We start from the raw sequence: 20988 nt of genomic DNA, 5'->3' as shown, positions 1-20988 counted from the left end.
TGTACTGATTTGTGTGCATCTCTCCTCTGTCTTGGTGTTGCAACCCCCCTGCCTCCCCTGTCCCCACCCCCTGGCTTAGTTGGATAACATCATATTTTTTGAAACCTAGTTGAATTCCCCTCCTCATCCCCCAACCCTCTTTTGTTAGTCCCTCCCTCAGGCGGTCTATATTTCCTTCCTGGCTTCGTCATCTTTTTGGTTCATAACTCTTAACATCCACTAATAAAATTCAAATCTGTTCTTATCAGTTTAATTGCTGATGACATCCTTGGTGGCATCACTGATGCATTAGAAGCCTTCTTGGCACAGGGAGAGGGCCTCCAGGTTTGCTTCAACCACTCCAGGTATCAGCCTAGTATTGCAGTGCTGCTGAGCCAGATGCCTGCTCCCCTACTAGGGGAACTCCCCACTCAGATCCAAGAGCAGCACAGGCCTGGGCCTGGGGCCCGAGTCACTACTCCTGGGTGACCGCTGGGGGTGGGGAGGTGGGTCAGGCCCTATGCAAATTGGGGCCAGCCAGTTCACAGGGAGGCTGGAAGGGGCTTAGGCCAATGCATGGGTGCACACTCACCTCCCTGCCAGTCTGGCAGATGGCAGGCTGGGGCAGCCCCTGTTGCCAACAAGTACAGTGGCCTCCCTCCCTACCCCCCAGCCTCTCCAGGAAAGCCGCCTAAGACAAGACGCTGCCTTCGTTGAGCATTAGAAATCACCAGCACCAGCCAAAGCAAGAGGAGCAAGGGGGGGAAAGCCAAGCCAAGACACAAATAGCCAACCCCAAGAGCGAGCAGGCATGTGACTGGCAGGAATGAAGGAACAGGCAGCACCTCACTGGTTGCCTGCCTGCCAGGAAGCCTCGCCCCAGAAATGCAACTGTGCCCTACAATGCCCCACCCCACCACACACCTGCAATGCCACCCACAGGGCCACTGACTGACTGACTGTGGCTTTCCTGCAGGGGAACCAGGCACTGTGGGACTGCCACCCAACCACAGCCCCATCCAGAGAGCCTTCAGGCCCTGCCATGGCCAGGCCTCATCTTGGTGGGCCAGGGCCCATCTTACCCTCAGCCCTGGTCCTCTCTGACCTGACCTCACTCATCAGGCCCCCTCGGCCCCTGGCCCTGATCCACCTCTGGCCCTGGGCAGCTAGTCTTGAAGGCTCATATCAGGGCAGCCGGGGTGAAACCCAGCTGTTTCCTGGCTTGCCCAAGAGGGACCCAGGAGGATGGCAGAACAGGAGAAGACAGCAGAGCAAGATCCGGGCCAGACATGAGGGTGATCAATGGAGCAGAGACCCACAGGACTGCAGTGCTTTGAAAAGGTCAGGTACCTGAGGGGAGCAGGCCATGGGAGCAAGAGGTGGTGGGAACCCCAGGGTAGGTCAAGACCAGCAAGCTCATCATGGGAACTCCCAGCAAAGATGGAGTCCAAACCCTGGTATTCAATAGTTATAGGATTTGGATGGGGTCATGGAAGGCATAGGTAATTTTACATGCACAGGTGAGACATGGATGGGATTTATCACCTTCCTTCAGTAATTTCTTTTGGGTCACCCCAGGGTTATTTTGGACAGCCCAAACTACGTAGTAAGCGAGGGGGCACTTGAGGTTTTTTTGTTCTAGGACTGTTTGCTTTGCGTGTGGGGAAAAAGGCTAATACTTGTCTAACAAAAATAACATGCATCATGTGCAAGGAGGAGGGATATATCCCTTGGGATTGCCAGACCTCATACACAAATAGAGCAAAAATGGGGAAAGCGGGGAAGGGGAGGGAGGAGGTGGAATCTGAGAATGTGTGTGAAAGTGATATGAAATGATCAATGGGAGATGCGCACATCTATGGAGCTGGGTAAGGGGGAAGGAAGGATAATTGAATTGGGGTCAGGGGTGGTTATTTGTGGAATGAAGCCAGTGGCTCAGTGCATTAGAAGGGATAGGGGAAGAAGGGGGTGGAAGAAGAGGTGAAGATTTGTTGTATATGGATGATGTCACTATAGTAGTTTGGGGTAGAAGGTCAGTGGAGAGAGTCTTGGGACATGTAGGGAGTGACAGGGAGGCATTGAGAGACATGGGTTACAGGTGCTGGGGAATCATTTAAAAAAAGGGTTGGGGTACATTTTGAGATGAAGGGGAAAAGGAAGAGGGTGTGGGAGGAGTTGGGGGCATGGATACAGAAGGTGGTGGGATTGTGGGGTACAAGGGGATTATTTTGGGGGTGGAGGAAGGTGGAATTGGGCAAGCAAGTGCTGCTGCCTATTATTTTGTTTACAGGGAGGGGAGAGGATGGCAACGGGGGGATTTGTAAAACTGGTGAATTGGGGGGCTGGGGTTACTCAAAATAGAGCTTTTTCTGTAAGTGCATGTGGTGGCTGTGACTAAGGGAAGTGAAGAAGGGAGAGGGGTTATTGGGGAAATTGTTGAGACTGGGGAGGGCAGTTGTTTAGGGGTTACAGTTGTTGGCAATGAGATGGATGGATTTACAGGCTGAAAAAGAAATGATACATTATGCTAGGATGGGGTTTTGTTTTGTTTTTTTTAATATAGAGGGCAAAGGGACTAAAGAAGCTAGGCACAGAAGGGTGGGACAATGCAAAACCAGTATTTAAAGTAATAAGCAGGGAGAAGTGACAAGGTGATGGATGTAGGGGATCTATCATGGGCATAGGTGAGAGGTTTGGAAGGGGATAGTAGGTAAAAGATGGCATTTATTAGCAAGTAAGGGGTTGTTTTTATGGTTAAGGAATGTTTGCAGCTGGGGTATTATTAGGCATGGGGATATATGGGAAAGGAAGGGCAACTGAAGCAGTGAGTATGGCAAAATGTGAATTGGGAAGAATAGTTTGCCCCTACAGGGGATTGGCTAAGAAGATTGGGGGGGGGCGGCAAGTGTGGTGTCGAGGGATGACGATTATGATAAGGGATGTGTAAGAGGTGAAGCAGTGGGGATGAAGATAAGCCAGTTGTAAATACATACATACACAATTTTGTTAAATGTGTTACAGATAACAGAAATCTTTAACATGTTGGGTATATGACTTACCAATGTGTAAGGTGACATGGAACCAGGTTGTGCAAGGTATCTGTGGCTGAAAGATAAAGGGTTGTAGATGCTTCTAAATCTGGAGATGGTTCTGTTGGGTTTTGTGTTGCAAGGTGGAAAGTTTGGTTGAGGTTGGGCATTTTAAATTCGTTACCTTATTAATAAAAGAAAACCTGTAAGCATCCTGGTGGCACATGAAAATTACTGCATCTGGGACAGAACGTTTTAGGGAAAGGAAGGCATATAGTGTCTTTTGGGAGAGGCATGCAGAGGAATTAGCATGGAAGAGACAATTAACAGAACTGCGCTTACAAGCCAGAGCAGACTCCCATGAAAGAGGGCTGTTTTAAGAACGTTCAATGATGTAATTGAACTGGAGGACATCCAACATTGTCTGGAGGCTAAAGGAAAAAGAGAGTCCTTTGGGTGGACAGAGCTTTCAATAAGAACAAAATATGGACCAGTTCACGGAGAGCTGGAGTGGCGAGAGATCATTGAGGAATCAAACATCTTCCTTCCAGCTTCTGTTTGGGTCCCCATAGGGAATATATCTATTATTTTGGTCAACCAAGGTGACATAGTAAATATAATGGACCAGGGCCCATTGAAACATATTGTCAATGGACAACAAGTTGCTGATGCAGTGGGATGGGGTATAGGGCAGGGGTATGCAAGGCTGAAGTAATGTGCAAACATGTTGGGAGGAGGGGCACAATTTTGAAGAGTGCCCCCACTCATAAGGAAGGAAGTGTCAGAACGGGAGGGAGAGAAGATGGAAGGGGACAGCAAGTCCCTGGTATCCCTTCAGAGGATAGAAACATTCAGTATGGGAAGGAAGATGGCTGGGAGAGTACTGGAGCTCAGGACAAAGATGAATTTATTTGAGGAAGTAGAGAAGCTAGCTACATCAACTGTAGAAATTGTTGTAGAGCAATGGACAGCCACAGTAGAGGAGAGGGAGGCAGGAGAAAAAGTGACAGGGAGTGCAAGGGGCATGGGGTTAATTGGTGTAAGTAACTATTTGGAAATTCTGTTGGGCAGGGAAAGCCCTTGCTGGAAACATCATGCAACCAAGCAAAGAGTGAAAGTGGGGATACCAAAGCAAAAACGGGAAGAACAAGAGAAGAGGAGGAGTGAGAAAGGAAAAGATATAGGGGAAGAAGCAAGACTGACAAATGGTGCAAGAGTGAAATCAGGAGGAGAGTCTGGGTGGGGGCAGCTTTTCTAATAGCCCATCAGCTATTGGAAGCTAGGCTTAAGCAACAAGGATGTGGAGGGTGGGGGTTGAGAAGAAATGGAGGTATGAGGGGGGAGGGGGGAGGACACTTGGGGAAGTAAGACAGGGGAATGCGTTTCATATTGTGGAACATGAGAAGTTTGCCGAGATGGAGGTAAATGGGAGGAGATTAAGAGGGTACTAAAAGTTAAAGGACGTGCTATTCCTCCAGAAGCATAGAATAGGATGAGGAAAAAAGGTGCTGGGAATATGGGGAGGGAGAGGTTTGTCTAAGACAGGGAAGGTAAAGCTAATCAAGTCTGTGATCTTACCCATCCTGCTGTTCATAGGGTGGGTATACCCTCCATCGTGGAGGCAAGCGAGGAGGATACAAAGGGAATTGTGTGTGTTTCTGGGGAAGTAAGGGAGAGAGGGTAGCACATAGGGAGCTTTATAAAGCGGGGGAGCTAGGGGGATGGGGTTTTCCAGAGATGGAAACGTTCATATATGGGCACAGGGTGGCAGCATTAGACAGGGAAGCACAGAGAGGGGAAGGAATAGTGGGGAAATGGGTAAAGTACTGGGGAGGTAGAGTTTTGAGGGCATGGGGGATATTCGGAGAAAGGTGGACAGGCATGTGGGCAGGGAAACCATCACAGCACACGGATAGGCTGGCGGCATTTGTCAGGGCAAAGGGTTTGGTAAAACGGGATGGAAGGATTACAAAAGGCGAGGGTAATTTTCAATGCAATTAGGGAGGAAGATGGGTTAACGGATGTGGGGAATTTGGCATGGGAACAGGTGAGAGAGGTGTGGAGGGGAATAGAAGACACAAGGTGGAAAGGGTTTCACAGGGAAATAGCATGGTGTATAGTTAGGCGGGTGCTATCAGTCAGAGAAGTACTACACCGATGGAGGCTGGTGAGATCAGCAGAAAGCCCGGGGGAGTTCTGTACAAAGGAAGAAAATGGTTTTTGGGAGTGCGCGTCTGCAAGAAGGGTATGGGGAAGAGTAGGGAAGTTTCTAAGGGTGATAGGGTGGGCACAGGGGGTGTCCTATGAGACCGTGGTTTATGGACCGGTGAAACAAGGAGAAAGGCAATGGGAAGTGCGGGTGATTTTGATGGGGATGAGGGTAGCATTATGGAAAGTGAGGTGCTTGTTGATAGGGAAGGGGGTATGCTTTACACAAAGGGAATGCGTACAGCTGGGGTATTATGAGATTAAAGACTACATGAAGGGAAAGGGAGAAAAGGGCAAAGGGAGTAGGGCATGGCAAGGCGTTCGGTGGCAGGAATTATTCCAGCCAGCCAGGATAGGGTAGGGAAAGAAAAGGAGGGAGAGAGAGGAGGGAAAGAAAAGGCATCGGGAAGTAGGGAAAGGAAATGCGTCGGGAATCAGGGAAGGTGAAAACCAAGTGAGGAAAACAGTAATACTGAAACAAAAACGAGTTGTGTATGCTATAAATAAAGACGTGTGGAAAATGTGGTAAAGGCAAATAAAAAGAAGGGAAATACTAGACCACAGGGAAAGATTTTGTAAAATATCAGGATGCATTATAAATGTTGAAAGTGTCCCAAGAACCTGTATGAGAGAGCAAAATGTACTGTCATGGATTGCATTGCTGATTATGTAAGAGGAGGATCTGGTGATCCAATTGTGAAGAAATTGTGATGCAGAAAGGAGACAGGAAGTTCCCATGGTTGTGTCATGCATTATTGATTCATGTATGATATTGTTTATTGTGAGATATTGACAAAAGGAGGCGGTGTGGAGAGATAAAGAAATATTTAATATTTCCTTAATAAAAAAATAGAAGGCAGAAAGCGTGCTGTACAGCCTACATGAAGATCAAAACATCCTCTAGCAAGAAACAAGTCACGGGGCATGTCATTAGAAAGAGCATTAAGGCAAAGAGCAGCGAACAGCGAGGCAGCAGGAATAACCTGAAGGCACAGTAGGGATCACCATTAAGATGGCTGCATTACCATGCCCACATCCCTCCTCTCAACATCCCATGGTGAAATCTTTGCATGGCTTCCACAGATCATCCCCTTCTCCACAGGGGCATTCTGATCAGGGTACCACTTCTTCCTCAAAAGACGGAAAGACAGAGCTGGCAGGGACCACAAGAGGTCCTCTAGTCCAGTCCCTGCCCAAGGCAGGGTCATCTCTACCCACAGCACCATATTACTACTAGAACTAAACCAATGGCATTGTCACACACCCACAAATCATACGACCCCAAGATGTCCTTTTGCTTCGCCTGTGGCAATAGTAACCCATGTCCTCCTTCTGCAAGGGTTGTTAAAAGATGCTGAATGGCACACAAGGAAGAGGTCCATGCCCCTGCTACAAGAAGGCACTCATCCCCACAATCTGTACCCATCTGACCAAGGGGTAAAACTTCTTCCTGACCTCAAACTGGGTGACCAGCTTGACCCTGAGCAAAGGGGCAAGTCCCTCTAGCCAGGAACCTACAGGTTTTACTTGAGGAAGGAGTATTGGCAGTCTCCAGCCTTGGTGACAGTCGCTCAGCGCTCCTGAGGAAGGAATATGCCTACCACAACACACAGCAAAGGACAAAGAAAAGAGTCTTTCCCAGCCTCATGCTTCTGGGCTTCACTGGTTGCCTCATGAGACACAAGCAGAGTAAAGCATAGGCACAGTTACTCCTAGATCATTCCTGATCAATGTTTACCCGACCTCTTTTTCAACACCCCCAGTGATGAAGGCTCCACAACTTCCCTCAGCAGTCTAGTGCACTGCTGCACCCTTTTAACAGCCAAGTCCTTACACCTATCCAACAGTAGCAAGACCAGCCCTCTCTGTTCACGGGACATGAATAAAACAAACCAAGCCTTTCCTGTGGCCCTCTTGATGACATCCAGGTCAGTCCCGAATGCCCTGCCCCACTCCACAGGCATTAAGAGGCACTGGAGCACAAATTCACCTCAAGCTCTCCCTCCTTGACCTCATCCTCTACCACCCGCTCTCATGACAAACTGCTCAGTTCCTTTCCTTCAGCACTATGCACATACTGCTGAGACGTCAGCACTGTGCGCCACCATTCCCACATATTCCTAACACAGATTTACAGTGCCCGCCACCCCTTACAAGAGCTCTCTACAGCCCCTACACTCCTCCAACCACATATTTGTATTTCCAGAAGACCCATCATTACACAACATTTCTCCATACTCACCACCCCTTTTAGCATGAAGTGGTCAGTAAAGCTCGAGGGTAAAACATCTTGGGCACCATCTAAAATATAAATAAAAACATGACCACTCCTGTGCCACTCTCCACCCTTGTCTTCACTCTCTCCCTCTCAAATCAACCTTTTAAAAATGCCATCCACAGGGATGGGCCAGGAACCACTGAGAGTATGACAAAAGCCAGCAGAGGCCTACCGTTTCTGGTCTGGCTTCTGTTAGACTAGGAAGTGGCTTCAGGAGCTTGACTGCCTGGATGGCCTCATTGAGCCCAGGTGGGACCAGGCTTCTGCTCTGACCTTGCTGAGATGCCACCTGCTCAGGAGATAAGATCAGATTGAGAACCTGCAAGTCCAGGGCCCTGATCTGGCCTCCTTACAGTATATCCAGGCATTGTGCTAGAAGTGGGGGCTTTTGGGCTAGCCTTCTTTGGGAGGCTCTGATAGAAGGCTCGTACTAGGTCAGGGGCTCATGCATTTTCTGCAGGTTGCTAGAAATAGTCTGCCAGTCCATAACCTTGCCAGTCAAACACATTAATACCATTTCCTCCCTAACTTTTGGTTGTCAATGGTGATTTTTTGAGTTGGAATTCCTTATGCCCCCAGCCAAAGAGGATGGTTTGGGGACTGCCAGGAATAGGTTGTCTTTGTGCATAGATTTGCCAGGGAGATGTAGAAGACAGGGTGGGCACGCAGAACATCAGATAGCTACAAGCAGAAGGACACCATGTTGGTGACTGCAGAGATGGCATAGAGTCCTAGATACCCAAGATCTTGCTTGTCAGAGTTGAGAGGTGGCTTTCAGGTATTAGGAAGAGAGCGATTCTTTACTCCTACAATGGATGTGGAGCCCCCCCGAGCACTGTTTGTAGCCTAAAACTAGACCTCCTTGGCAGGCTAGTGGTGGTACTTCAAGTCATCATTTATACACTGCAAGTGGGTTCCCAGTTCTGTGACTACATGGGTGGAGATGTTGGACAGGACTGTGGGGAAGTAGGGATGAAACCCACACTTGGCATCAAGGGGCTGCACTGGCTGGATGACAGATCCAAGTTGTTGTATGCAGATTTAGGCACGGGCAGGAGCACAAGCCAGTCGTGGTGATGGCAGTTAAGGAAGCCTCATTTAGCATTGCTCCAGCACCTGGTTCTGCCTTGTCTGCCAGTGTCAGACAGACTAGAGCTCCTGCTCTACCCCCAAAAGGGACAGGAAATCCCACATGTTGGACATGAACAGAGGGCCCAAGACTGATACAGTACAGGTAAGCACCCCATGCAGCCAAAACAAATGTCCCAAGTTACCGGATCCAAGTTGAGTAGGATGCCCACAATGGACTACTCCATTGTAATGGGGTTCACCCTGTGCCTCACTAGGAGGCACCTCTCTTTGCAGAAACACTTGTCCATTAAGTTGTCCATAGCACCCAAGCCCACAAGGACTGACAGCTGTACTGCTAACCAGATGGCATGGGCAAGGTCCTTGTGCTCCACAAGACTAGCAGAGGCCCAAAGCTCACAGCTGGTTGTTCTAGGTCTCCCACAGATACAGTTCCCTGGATTTCTAGAGCAGTAGATCTTCCTGGGGCACCAGGAGACCTGGGATTGTGGTGTGGGGTCCCCTCTCATGGCCATCTTTTCCACACACTCCTCTGGAAGGCAGTGGTAGATCCACAAAGAGCTCAGTCAAGGGCCCCAAGCAAGCAGGGGACTCAACAGGAACAAGTTCATCCTTCAGCTCCTCACTAAGCCTCTGGCAGAATTGCCACAACTTCAATCACCTCATTCCACTTGAGGCCAGGGGCCTACCACTGAATGCGAGCCACTGTGGGCTTTAGCTGGCTGCCATGCTGAAGATTTTAGGGGGCTATTTTGGCAGAGATGAACTGCAAGGGGTGGGCAGGTGCCTATGGGACTTCTTCCCTGTAAGGCTTGGATGGACATTTGAAAGACTGAAGCCCTCGAGGAGCAAGGAAGCCCGGGTCAGGACTTCTCCCTGCAAGCAGGCCAATCATTAATCCCATCTTGGCCTGGTCTGTGGAACAGATGATGGGGCACAGTGGAAAGAGCAGGCAACACTGACCCAGGAATCCCAAAACACTTCTTTGGATCTGGCTCAAGTGCACTGGGAGTGGGACTTGTGGTAGCAGCAGCAGTCTTCTGACAGCAGGGCCCCAGCCAAGGCTCGATTGTTGCTTCATCTCTTGGGGATGGTTTTGCTCAGCATTTGCCAGGCTCCAGCTTTAGCCTGTGCCCCTTCCAGGCAGTCCAACAGCTCTGGTTTTTCCCCTCTAGCTGTTCAAACAGTGCCTGGAGCTGCTGAACTGCCTGCTGGAGATGGGCAATCATTTCTTGGGATTCAGGGGGTTGGAGGGCTTGCAGGGATTCTCGGGCAGAACGGAGTTTGTATTTCTACTTTGGGTCCTGCCCCACAGCTCCAAAAAGACTGGTCCAGGTAAAAGGTTGGGACTGAGGCATTGGTGGTCTGGCCTAATGATTGGATACTTGAAGCATGGAGGGCAGTCCAAAGTGGTTTCCTAGGGACTGGGGGTATCAGGGGGTTGGTACTGGAACTGGAAGCCGCTGTCAAGATGGAACAGGGCCAAAAGCTGCAGCCAGAGACAAGGTACTCCCTGCATCTTCTTCCAGGGTACCCACAGATTAGTCCAATTGGTAGGCATCCTAACTGGTCCCCAGCATGATGTTCTCCCACATCCATTTGCACAGTGATCCATGTCTGAGCCAAGGCTGAGGTAAGCCTCACTACCCTTCATGTATCTCATGGGCTCACCCAGGATCCTGTTACTGGGGGCCATAAGTTTCTCTTTCCAGAGGTGATGATGTATATGGGCACCTTGGACTGGAGGGGAACAAAAGCTCTGTTCAGTCAGCTGCCTCACAGCGGTTGTCCAGCACCTTCAGGAGTTCATCAAGTCACCCTCAGAAGCCAGGAGGTTTAGCTTTTGGTCCTGGGCCCTTAGTAAGCCTCCAATGGTGGGACTTGGGAGGCAGCCTCATTTCAAGTTCGGAACAGCATTTCACCATTATGATCAGGAAGTGACAGTGTAGCTGTTGTAGGCCTTGGGGACCATGTGTGGACATCTGGCCTGATATCCCAGCTCCTGGAAGACGCATGGCTGAGGCACTGAGCCAGAGGCCTGCACTGACCTCCACGTGGACACCTTGCTGTCTGGGTGCTGTCATGGGTCATCAGCAGCCAAGGTGCATTCAACAGCCCTCGCTGGACATGAAAGCTTTCTGGTTCAGGCTACAATCCACCCATTCACTGCCCAGTCCATGATCTGAGCTGTGTTGTGGCCCAGCATATTGTTTACATTTAAATATGGTGGAGCAAAGGGTGATGGGCCCTTCAGGGATGCACATGGTCAGGCTCACTGTTTTTGTGGATGAGCCAGGTCATTACCTTCTTCCAGGACTTGGCCATGCAGCCAGAACTTCCATCAGGTGGCCAGAGACATCAGCACAAGGCCGTCTGGGTCCCACTTCGTTAGCTGGACTCAGTGCGGTCTTGGTCTGGAGCTGTAGTCCATGTCCTGCTCTAACCTCCACCTCTTCCAGCAGGAGCTTAGCTTGGCAGACAGCTTGAGGGTAACTGGCAGCAAGGGTCCCCGAGGCAGGTCTGTAGATCACATTGACAGGCAGCAGCCTTCACCATTGAGGACACCACCATAGTAGGCAGTCTCTCCTGCAGGGACTGTGCAGGATAACCTGGAACCCACCAGATCTCACTGCCTTAGGGAAGACTGAACAGTCCAGTTTCTGGATCCTGGAGCTGGTTGCTGATGTGCAGGCCAGAGCTGTGGTCAGTAACTGGAGCCACACAATGACAGGTGCAGACAGTGGACCTTGCACAAGTTGGTATTGGGGATACTATGTGCTTATGCTAATCTAGAGCAGCATAATCTACACACTACCAAGCCATAGCCTGGGGAAAAAAAAAAAAAAAAAAAAAAAGGAAGGAAGTCTCTTGGTTGAGGGCAACAGTAATGCGCTAGACGAGGAACAAGGAGTTGTCTCTCGGAACGTGTTAATAGTAGCTGAAGGCAACAGCTGTAGTACCCCACCACCTATTTTTATATAAATAGCCAGTTAGTCTCCAAGTGATAAGGTGTTCTTGCTAACTCCATATGGTAATCCTCCCTTCGGGCCCATCATGGCCATTCGCAATTCTTAAGCCATACTACAATAGCATGGCTCAAGCAGGAGGCATCCAAACTGTTTCTAGGATACCAAGTGAGCCTTACAGATATTACCGTTGTTTCATCAGTCAAGGAAAGGAATAAATCAACTCATCCAACTAAGCCAAAGCAAATAGAGCAAACGGCCTAAATGATGGCATACTTAAGTAGACCATCCCAATACACAGCATCATGCCTTTGGCTTGAAAGCCTTAGTAACAGCAACTGATCTAACCAGATGCATCTGTTAGAGGAAAATATATCTACCCACGTGTCCAGTTCCTTGGAACAAAGCTTTTTTCTTTTCCATAATTCTAGCAGCTTTGCCAGCATGGACCATAAGTCAGAGGCGAGAAGAACACACAATAGGTGCAGGCAACAGCAGCAGCAGCGTTCCACGATGGTGTGGGGAAAGATACAGTTCTGGAAGGAAAGGTTCTGCATCTTGCTCAGAAAGGTGAAAACCCCACCTAACTGACACCTTCACAATCCATACAAGAACTGCTTTGCTTCAGTTCCAAGAGGTTCCAGGGAAACCAAGCAATGTCAATAAAAACAGGTCACAGCCTTTGCGATGGTACTGGAACAAGCTGTCTCTAAACACAGGGCACAGACTACAAGGGAAAGTTCGAGAACTTCCCAGATTCTAAGCCAGCTGCTGCCAGTGCGTGCTACCTCCCTCCCAAGTTTCCCCAGTTGGTGCAAGTGAGAATTTGTTGTGCACTTGTGGGTTGCTGGACATGCACTGCAACAAGCATGTGTTCTCTTGCTTTGGCATGTAACAATAAGGCATCAGACTGAACAGGTCACCTGCTCCTTTTCTCCACTGAGGGGTGGCAATTATGGGAGCCATGACTGTACCTTAAGTCTTTGTCCAAGCCTGCAAAAGAAGTCCTGATCCCTGAAGGGCTGCAGGCTCATCTCTTCACAGCCTGACAAGTCCCAAGGTTTGGGGAACAGGTGGCTGGCCCACTGCTGGAGAGAAGAGCAGTTGCATGCGACTGGTCTCTTGTTACAAAGGCACCTGGGATGGCTGTCCATCTTCCACTGCCTTAGTTAAGCAACAGCTGACAATTCTTTGGTCAGTCTGTTCCATGAAGTTTCCAGCCTCCAGCAGACTGCAGACTTCCCAGGTCTCTTCACCCAGCTTCAAAAGCCTATTCTGCAACTCCCACTTCAGCAGTTCAGGCCTGACTTCAAGCTGCGAGGCTAGAGATGGAAAGAGAGAAAAAGAGACAAGTGTGTCAGTAGCGTTAAGGTGGTTGTTACAGCCTTATGAATGCATGAAGCAAAGGAACTTTATGCCTATGAAGCTAAATATACTACAGGTTTTAGTGGCCACAAACTGGGACTCACTTCACTGGCCATGGCCAGAAGCAGTCAAGTCTGTTTTGTATCCAAGATCTGAATCATCCCAACCAGCAGAGCAATGCCCAGGCTTTCAATACATGAACAATACAGATGCAAAGTTCAGATGCGGATGGACATTGCCCAGACACAGGATTTCTGTTTTGGGCTCACTGTAGCACCACTATGGGTATGTGTGTACACGTGTTTTACAATCAATACGTTATAGTACATATATTAATATGTTATAGAAAATTGTATCTTTCTTCAAGGAGTATGTGTATAGTCCTCCCCTGCCATAGAGAAAAAGTATTACGTGTTTTCACAAGATTTTGCACATGTACCAAACTACCTACTCCTGGACAATAAATGCAGTGCTCTAGGGTGCTTGTACACATGCCAAAACTAGCCTTCAAAAATTTCATGACAATGTACATTTTAAAGCAAAATATGCTGTGAACAGTATAGAAGGAGAGGAATTCAAGGCAGGTATTTCAGGGCACCTTATGAAATACACCTCTCCTTTGAAAAGAGCTGCTAGGTACTTGGTTTCACTGGGCCCCAGGGGCAGTTGTAAGATCTGGAAAGGTGGCAGGGGAGGGGGAGGAGGGGCTGCCATGTCGCTCCATAACACAATGACTGTTTCTACAAATGATAAAGAAACTAAAAGCCTTGCTAATATGCTATGGGTCCAACCCAGCCTGGCCACAGACGGAGCAGCTCTCTACACTCCCACATACGCATCCCTGAGACCCTCTGCAGGGCCCCAAAATGCCTCCCTCTGCCCTTTCTGCACTGCCCTGCCACCTGCAGTGCCCCTTGCCTCTTCCACCCACCATCCCCTCTCACTCCTCCAAGTCCTGCCCTGCCTTCTCTCCATCCCACAAATCCACTATATCCTGCACATATGCATCCCACCATATCCCAGCTCTCCCGACTCCTCACTGCCCACCCCCAGCTCACTGAGCCCTCCCAAGCATTCAAACCTCATTGTAGCTCCTCATATCCCCTGGCTGCCCCCCTGCCTACAACCCCTTTTCATCCACCCAAAGTCTTCTCCTGCCTCCCAGCCTCACCCCCCAGCACCTGCACACCTCCCTATACCTGCAGTGCCCCAATCCTTCCTCCCTATGGGGCCTCCTGCCCCCCAAAGTCCCCTCATGCTAGTGACCAACCCTCATCCTGCAGATGCTCATGGCCTTGCAAGTCCCTTCTCTAGAAAAAAACCAAACAACTCTCCCGAACCCTTTCCTTCAGAGACCCTGACCATGAGGCATGTGGGGACAGGACTTCCCCCTCCCCCCACACATCCCCCCTCCTCCTTACACTAGGCCAACTGGCTTCCGTGCTCCACAGACAGAGACTAAGCTATCCCTGGTATCCCAAATGTATCCGACAAGCAGCATCCCTACTTGGAGAATCAAATCCACCCATCCACCTCTGCCAGGCAGCGTTTGCATTATAGCTCAAAATACCACCTTTCCCTTCTATATTGCATGTGGGGGCAAGGAGGTGTGTGTGGGGCTTGGTTGGGAAGTGGTTGTGTGTGGGTGGTGTGCAGGAAGTTGTACAGGGTGTGGGCATGGTGGGTGGGGAAAGACTATGGATGTGCAAGATCATACAGGGATAGTCCCCAGACACCACAAGACCTTAGATCTGCATTCAGGGGCAGACAGTGTGGACCGACTGGCAAGATAGCATGCAGTTCCAGATATGGGCATGATGTTTAGGGGCTCCTCCAAGGGAGGAGGCAATGGGCCCAGTTTGAGTTTCCTGGAAAAATACATTTCTCCTTCTCCACATCTATAGCAACATAACATCTATCATAAGCTTCCCTTTACATACCTTACAAACAATTTTAACTCCTACATAGCCATTACTACCAATGCACCCAACTCCCTCATACCCACCCACAGACTTTATCCTAGTTCAAAAGCCGGAAAAGCTAAGAGACTATTTGGGTTTCACATTGGCCCAGGACCTTTTTGCTTTCTGGTACTGTTGCTGCTGTGGTGCAAGACCTGGTTCTCAGTCACTCATTGGCAGGTTATGGGAAGCAATATAAAAAGTAAGTAAGAAGGAAGCCTATTTTCATATTTTCTGGTCCACAATATGCAGATAGGTACAGAAATAAATCATCTTCATGTTTACCCACACGTTGCAGTGAGTGAATGAGAGTCATGTCAAAATTGAAGAGGGAGGATCTTCATTACACACTGATGTTATAGAAGTGGGAGACTGCTCCCTAGCTTATTCCTGCAGACGTATGGCTGAAAGCAAACAAAACCCCGGGGCATCAGGACCACAAGCCTCCAGACTTGGGCCTGCACATAGGATGCCTGCCAGAGGATTTGGAAGCATCTGAAGCCCCAGGCAGGGGTGGAGGATGCTTCCCAGTAGCAGAGCCACACATGGTTCTTGAATGACTATTTGGAATCAATTTGGCTGATTTGACTTGGGTCACATGTATTTAAGGAAATCTATTGGCAAAGCCTATTTTCAATCCTGTCAAGAAGGAAGTGATTTAGTGGGCTGTCAGGAGACTCCCTTGTGTAGGGAGGTGCCAACTGCACAGTCCCATGCCTCGGTAAGGTGGCATACCTAGGGGGATGGTGGACTGAATTAAGCCCCAGGAGAGGCAGTAGCTTTAAACTTTGCTACAACTCTGCAGGATGCCTGCTGATGACCCTGGAACCTGGTTTTCTCTGGTTAAAATAAAAAACAAGCCAAAACCCACATTCCCTCCCTCCCCCTATTAAAAGGAAACACCACTAGTACATATATTAGTGATGTTTCATTTTAATCATGGAAAGAGACAGATAATGGTTTTGTTTTTTGGTTTTTTTAAATAAAAAAAATTGTGCATTTTTTAAAAAGTTTTAAATCAAAGGAAAGCAGGATCCCTGCTGATAAGGAGCAGAGTAGAGATGTGTCACATCAGTTTACATCTGGGCAGCCAAATTACGTTCCCATTGCAGTCAGCCAGGGCTACTCATTCCATGACCTAGAGACTCAGTGTCTTGTCTCGAGTTTACTCCAATCCAAACTCCACAGCCAACCCTGGTGTTGGCAGAATTAGGAAAAGCAGAGATTACAGAAGGGCTCTAGCGGTCACATTTCAGAGGATTGTTTGGTTTTCCAGAGCTGACCGACCATTTCTCTTTCCCCAAACGTATTTTAGAGCCCTGGTCTTGGTGGCCTTAATCCAGCCTTACAAAGTGGTCAGGAACATTGTCCAGTGCAGGCTAAAAGAGCACATCTCTCACTCTCATCTTCACATTCAATTCACATACCCCAGGGTAGTAGGACATGTAGGCAAGAAGCATTTTTCAAGGTTGCATGAGCATGAGCGAGCAAAACCCCAGGGACTTCCTGTCCAGACAAAGCAAATCAAGCAAAGGAAAAAAAGAAAGGGGGTGGGGGTTGTAGGGAAATGGCTGCTCACCCAAAGTAGTTTTAAGCAGAGAAACTCAATGGGCTTCTGAGTTTGGCTGCTTTCTAGCTATTCATGCAGCTGAACCTGACCAAACATGCAACAGGAGGCTTGGTCTTCCTTCCAGAAAGCACAGAACAACCACGTGGTGCTAGCTAGTTCAAGTGCCTCAGAGCACATCCCTCTGACAGCCTGCTGGGTTGCATTACCGGGGCAAGCTGTATGCCCTCAAGGCCGGGGTCCTCAGCCACTTGCTGCTCAGCTAAGTATTAGCCTTATTCTCCCAGCCTCCACCAGCACACATCTCTGAAGTGAGATCTGCTCCAATAGGTTGTCTCCTCCCACACCTGGCACAGAAGCAAGAGAAAGATCCACCATGCTAGTAGTTCAGTGGTCCTCAGCAGCAAGCATCCTGGTTTTCTCTAGTGAGAAAGAAAATGCTCAAATTTTGGATTAAAAAGAAAAACACAAAACCCCAAAACACACATTTTTCCATGATCAAAAATGAAACAGCACTTTTGTTACCTCTCAGCTCTGTGCTCTTAGGGAACCCTGGCACAGTGCGCAGCCTGTCCGTCTCACCAAGGACTCAGCCCCTCCACACCTCTGCCTGAACAAGAACCCATTCCAGGAAGGACTTCCAAGAGACAGTGAAGATGCAGTGGGAGACACACCTAGCACCCTCCAGACAAGAAGGAACCAACTCCCCGGGTCTCATTTGCATCAGAGATCAAACCGGATGACAGCCCATTTAAATGGGAGATGGGACAGGAATGCGCCATATTCCTATAGCTTTTTGGGTCACATTGCTGCGCTTCATTCTATTCTAGCTCACAGGTGACACTTCCTAACCAGTCTCTCAATCACAAGTTGGTCACAGAACTGTCATAATGATAGGTGCTTCATTACTTTACCTTAGGAGTACACTCAAGACTGCTCAGCATGACAGGGAGCAAGTGAGCTACAGCCCTTGCAGAGATTTAACTGCAGGGCAGTCCTAAGGAGAGGATTCAGACTTGAGGTGCTGCTGGGACTGGAAGCTTTCAATCTACCCACTAGTGCCTGGTGGAAACCTACTGCAGGATCAATCAACAATAAGAACTGGTATGGCTGGCCATGGGCACAGCAAACCCCTAGACCAGGGTTTCCCAGCCAGGCTGCTATCAGAAGTGAACAGGCAGGTGTACTGCAGAGGTTTGCCAGGGCAATTGCTACAATCAGTATGATGGGGAATGCCTCAACAGGTGTGCCATGGAAAATGTTCATTAATTTAAGTGTGCCTTGGGCTGGAAAAGGCTGGGAAATATGGAGGTAGGCCACAAGCATCCAGGTGTACAAGCCAGTCAGCTAATGGGCTGAACTTCCTGGAACAGTTCAGCAGTAGAAGATAATGCAGTATCAGTTTGAGCCTGTTTAGCATTTGGGCTGACACCAAGCTTTCCTGATTGGTCCTCTAAACATCCCAGACTGTACAGCTCTTCAGCCCGTTTGCAGTCCTTCAGCTCTGAAAAACTCCCAGATACTCAGGAGGTCAGTGCTCAGGTGCATCTAACACACCTTCCAGCTATGCATCTCAACTTGCCTTCAGAAGCTCAACAGAGCCCTTGCTATCCCAGGATTTTACACCTGCACCTCCAGAAATGTTATACATGTCACCCACTGCATCAAGTGCCCCGATGGAAAATAAGTGGGAGACCAAACAACAACCGCACACCAAACGTCTCTCAGACAAGAATACTCAACTCCCTGTGGGAGCATGTGTCACACAAGAAAACCTCTCTCCCCCCAGCCTCTCAGTTCTGATCCTCAAAAGGAATTGACAAAGCCCCTTTCACAGAAAAGCCTATAAAGCTTCACTTCATCAACCTACTGGATCAAAAAAAGACAGAGACATGGACTAACGTGTCTGAAATCCAATGTCTTCATTTATAACCTGCCTAACTTGACTCCCCAGATACCTGTCCACCGTTTACCAATTTCATTCATTCCCCTTTCCCCACTTATTACCTCTCTCTCATCCACTGCCTCCTTACTGTATGTAGTCATTGACTGGCTTTCTTGCATGCATACCAGCCTCTGGCTTTACTATTCAGTCCATCCAGGAAGAGCACACACCAACTGCAGATGCTGCCTTAGCAAGGGTATTTATACCCTAAAACTTGCAAAAAAGACTTTTTCCAACTATTTGAGTTGGTCTAAGGTATCAGATTTACCCAAAGAACCTTGTTGCCTCTTAGGGGTATAGGCTGTAGCTGTGTTGGTCTATGTACCTGACCTTTTACACTCCTCTTTCCCCTCTTCCTCCCCCACCCTCCTTTTCTACCCTTTGTCTTCCTTCTTTCCAGCTCTTTTCTTTTTAAGAGACAAGTCTCTTTTCTACCTTGGGAAACTACTACTGTAGAGTTTCCCTTACTTCTGCATGTTTCCCCCCACATCTTGTCCCCACTCTAGCTTTTGTTTTTCTAATTTCCACTTATTCATCCACAGCCCTTCACACACTTCAAGCTTTTCATCCCTTGCTGTTCTGAGACTCCCAAGACTTCTGATGCTAGAAGGACCGTGTCACCTGAAAGCTTGTAAAGAACTTCTCTTCCCCAGCAACTTAGTTGGTATAGTAAAAGATACCACATCTAGCTAAAGAAACTTGCTTTTAAAAAGCTCTGGAATTAAGTTTTTCAGGGCATATGAGTATGTATTAACATGAAGAGCAAGTGGAGGTACAGAAAATTCAAAGCTGACTAGATTAAGCAATCACAGGATATCTGCACAGAGCAAAGGATTTAACTCAGGTTCCGGGGCTCAGGAAAATAAGTAACACTGAACCAGAGCTCTAACTAGTCCTGACACCAGCTCCACCACCAGACCAAGTTTCAAACTTCATTGATACCATACTGTCTAGACTCTTCCAGAAGCCTCCAGTTGTCCTGACCTATTTTCAGGAGACAGATTTCAACACAAGTTCAAAACATATAGTACCAGGGTAAAGCAGAGCATAATTATAGAACAGGTCTCCTTCTTTCAAGGAGAAAGGGATCAGTAAGTAGTCACAGCATACTCAAGGAAAAGAACTAGCAAAAGGGAATAGAAGAGCATCTAGATAGCATCACATTAACAACTACTCAGGTAGCAAGAAACAAGGGGCTGTACTCATGCACAATTCACACACGCAAAGTAAAGGAGATAAATATTGAGAAGAGCTACATACCAGTAAGCAGAGATACTGTCCACCTGGCTCTGAAGGTCTGAGAACTAGTCAGGCCCCTGCAACCTGGGCTTGCACAGGTCTTTCCAGCTCCTTAACACATCACCCATTCCAAGCCTTCCTCAAACAAAGACAAAACAAACAAAAACCAAAACCCAATCCTTCAGCTTTAACAAGCAAGACCCATCCAGTCATCCTTTCTTCCTCCCAACTATTAAAGCCACCCCAACCACCTCCCTTATGCTCTCTCAGCTAGCCCCTTTACTGCTTCCAGCTGGTGAGGCACCCAGGGGCCTGATCCTCTCCACCTGCACCTCATCACCAATTCAGGCTGTCTGCACCTCTTAACTCACGTGGTCCCTTTGGAGAATTGCAGTAATACTTCTTGCTCATTGCTGGAAGTCCAATACTATGTGCTCAGTGTATTTTCACTGTGAAATTTGAGTCACACTCATTCATTAGGGGTTATTTGGCCTCTAATTTACTTCTGGCTAATGTCACACACATTACAGATTGACTAATGACCTGCTGTAGTCTCATGGCACACCTTAAATGAGCTGGTAATTCAAACACATTTCCTGACCACCTACTCCACAGCACAAGGGGCTAGGACCCTCAATCCAAACTGGCAGAAGGAATAGGTATATTCCCAAGATTCCTCCTGTACAAATTAGAAATTGCAAAGGCGCAGCTCATCTGGTCCCCTTCTGCTACTGCTGGAGTGTCTCCCTTAAGCTAGTGTCCCACTCACCCCCAAGAACATTTGTTAGCAGTTCCTACAGCTGGCCAATACAAGGCTGTGGTTATCTACCACAACTGAACACAATTGAAGTCAGGGCAGTCACTGTAAACCTTCTGGATCAAAGCAATCAGCTCCCAACTCTTTTCAACAAGAGGCTTCCACTCAGTGGGGATCTTTCAGTTATGGCAACAAAGGCAAAGCAAAGGACCTTTTCCTTTATGTGCCAGATGTTTGTGCTGTAAGAAAGGAAGTGTTTTTAGATTTTCCAGCAAGAACATGGAGATGGCAAATTGCTATTTCCATACAGAAAAAGGAAAAAGGCCTTCAGTTTTCTGAGAAAATAAATGTGTAGTGCACATGCACTGCCACCAAGTCTTCTAGTGCACATGCACTGCCATAAAGAACTATCTTTTTATCAACTTTAATCTCGTGACATGGTGTAGCTGAGGTCATCCTTGAACAACAGCAGTCACTGAAGCACAGTTTAACCAGGTACAGCACAGCACAATTTCTGCAGCCTGGACCATTTGCTTGCTCATTATGATGGTTTTCTATAGCTGGTTTATGAACACTTCGTTTATCAGCATGTCACAGGCAGGAGC

The 20988-nt window shown here is 48.2% G+C and overlaps 1 long non-coding RNA gene and 1 other non-coding gene across 2 annotated transcripts; one reads left to right on the top strand and one right to left on the bottom strand.

The window, feature by feature from the left end:
- The first annotated feature begins 202 nt into the window (after positions 1 to 202).
- Positions 203 to 389, top strand: LOC132247961 (U2 spliceosomal RNA). Its single transcript, XR_009459339.1, has one exon. It is a non-coding gene; the product is annotated as a U2 spliceosomal RNA (small nuclear RNA).
- A 5635-nt stretch (positions 390 to 6024) lies between these two features.
- Positions 6025 to 20379, bottom strand: LOC132249658 (uncharacterized). The gene is made up of 2 exons (XR_009461177.1): positions 19648 to 20379; positions 6025 to 12871 (listed from the first exon to the last, which is right to left on the bottom strand). It is a non-coding gene; the product is annotated as an uncharacterized LOC132249658 (long non-coding RNA).
- Between the last annotated feature and the right edge of the window lie 609 nt (positions 20380 to 20988).

The sequence above is a fragment of the Alligator mississippiensis genome, chromosome 1, assembly GCF_030867095.1.
Source record: "Alligator mississippiensis isolate rAllMis1 chromosome 1, rAllMis1, whole genome shotgun sequence".
NCBI classification, from domain to species: domain Eukaryota; kingdom Metazoa; phylum Chordata; order Crocodylia; family Alligatoridae; genus Alligator; species Alligator mississippiensis.
The sequence above is the reverse complement of the archived record's forward strand: the minus strand, read 5'-3'. Positions and strand labels throughout refer to the sequence as shown.